The 2,258-nt window shown below is 43.0% G+C and overlaps 1 long non-coding RNA gene across 1 annotated transcript; it reads right to left on the bottom strand.

Moving 5' to 3' along the window:
• Positions 1-1,009: 1,009 nt before the first annotated feature.
• LOC127312609 (uncharacterized) lies at positions 1,010-1,470 on the bottom strand. The gene is made up of 2 exons (XR_007858450.2): positions 1,377-1,470; positions 1,010-1,277 (listed from the first exon to the last, which is right to left on the bottom strand). It is a non-coding gene; the product is annotated as an uncharacterized lncRNA (long non-coding RNA).
• Between the last annotated feature and the right edge of the window lie 788 nt (positions 1,471-2,258).

The following is a 2,258-nucleotide window of genomic DNA, read 5'->3' as shown; positions in this document are numbered from 1 at the left end:
ACATAGCATCAATGTTTTATCCCTAGTGGCAACAGCACAACACAACCTTAGAACTTTCTGTCACTGTCCCAGGTGTCAATGCAGGCATGAACCCACTATCGAGCATAAATACTCCCTCTTGGAGTTACAAGCATCTACTTGGCCAGAGCATCTACTAGTAACGGAGAGCATGCAAGATCATAAACAACACATAGACATAACTTTGATAATCAACATAACAAGTATTCTCTATTCATCGGATCCCAACAAACGCAACATATAGAATTACAGATAGATGATCTTGATCATGTTAGGCAGCTCACAAGATCCGACAATGAAGCACAATGGGGAGAAGACAACCATCTAGCTACTGCTATGGACCCATAGTCCAGGGGTAGACTACTCACACATCACTCCGGAGGCGACCATGGCGGCGTAGAGTCCTCCGGGAGATGATTCCCCTCTCCGGCAGGGTGCCGGAGGCGATCTCCTGGATCCCCCGAGATGGGATCGGCGGCGGCGGCGTCTCTGGAAGGTTTTCCGTATCGTGGCTCTCGGTACTGGGGGTTTCGCAACGGAGGCTTTAAGTAGGCGAAAGGGCAGGTCAGGAGGCGGCACGAGGGCCCCACACCACAGGGCCGCGCGGCCAAGGGGGGGGCGCGCCGCCCTAGGGTGTGGCCCCCTCGTGGCCCCTCTTCGTCTCCTCTTCGGACTTCTGGAAGCTTCGTGGCAAAATAGGACCCTGGGCGTTGATTTCGTCCAATTCCGAGAATATTTCGTTACTAGGATTTCTGAAACCAAAAACAGCAGAAAACAGCAACTGGCACTTCGGCATCTTGTTAATAGGTTAGTTCCAGAAAATGCACGAATATGACATAAAGTGTGCATAAAACATGTAGATAACATCAATAATGTGGCATGGAACATAAGAAATTATCGATACGTCGGAGACGTATCAGCCCAGAGCTCTAAAATTACACTAACAGCTCAGGATCACAAGATAGACTTGCAAAGATAGATATAAATGATCCATAGTAAGCTGGGATGCATAATAATACTAATGAACCAGTAAGTAACATATCAATGTGGCCAAGAAATCCATGGCAAAGATGTAGATCAATGTCACACAATAGTTCTTGATCCAAGGAAAACATTCCAGCCTGAATATAAAGCCTTTCACCTAAAAGTAGAAAACTCTTGTACAGAGCAAAATCAACTTATGATCTCTCTACTCGATCAGAGCGTCGTCATCATCAGGTAGTGGATGCGCTGTTACGGTAGCAAGGACATCCTCATGCCTGCAAACACCGTATAAAAAATAATCAGCAATCCAGCCATTCACCTATTTCAAATAAGAGCAGCATCCAGAATGATCGGAAAAATAGGATGGCACTTACTATTGCTGCGTAGATAGGTTGAAGGTCACTTCCAGGGGCATGAGAGTCACAGGCTTCAACAAAGTGTTGGCATCACTAACATCATCAAATACAATACAGTCATGATGAATTAACCATGAATACTGCAAAATCAGTCCAAGAGAACATGCAGCCAGAAATTATAACGGATAACAGTATGCATCAGCAAGTAGTGACAACTAAAGAAAAGTACAGTGAGCATTTTACTAACTTTCAGATATTTGTTAGGAAGCACCAAGTTCAGATGTAGCCTTGCTACCATATCAGGCATCGTTTAGCAATGCCCCCTTGGAGAATGATCTGGTCATGGTCTTTTTGCCGGCATTGCAAGCTTGAGCGATCGTGTGTAATACAAACGAACTCTCAGTACATAAATAACATCATTTTTCATATGTAAGTGGGCACTATCTACCCAACAAAATGAAATGAGAAGCGAATTCAGACCGGAGATTTCGCCTGATTGGCACAAAAAGATTTTTGGGAAATAGCATCTTTAGTATAAACATTGAGAAGCTGGCACTATTTGTTCTTACCTTACACATACTAATGGTATTTTAAGACCAGGATGATTATAATTAATTAAATTTAGATCTAATCATGTAATATTGTAAACTTCAGTTGGAAAGATACCATGTGCACCGTCCTGAGCTAAATTGCATATATATGATCTAAAATAATTATATTATATAGCATCGATGTATACTTCTTGGGTTCGATTGGGTATATCACAGGTGTTTCAACTATAGCTCAATATTTGGTCTAGAGTAGCACTACAAACTTTGGGTACCTTGCCTTCCATATAATCCGGTGAGACCATTGTCAATCGGGCAGGAGATTGTTATAAAGATGCAACGAAGCAAGAGG

The sequence above is a fragment of the Lolium perenne genome, chromosome 7 (genome assembly GCF_019359855.2).
Source record: "Lolium perenne isolate Kyuss_39 chromosome 7, Kyuss_2.0, whole genome shotgun sequence".
In the NCBI taxonomy this organism is placed as follows: domain Eukaryota; kingdom Viridiplantae; phylum Streptophyta; class Magnoliopsida; order Poales; family Poaceae; genus Lolium; species Lolium perenne.
Note: the sequence above shows the minus strand (reverse complement) of the source record. Positions and strands in the feature narration are given on the sequence as shown.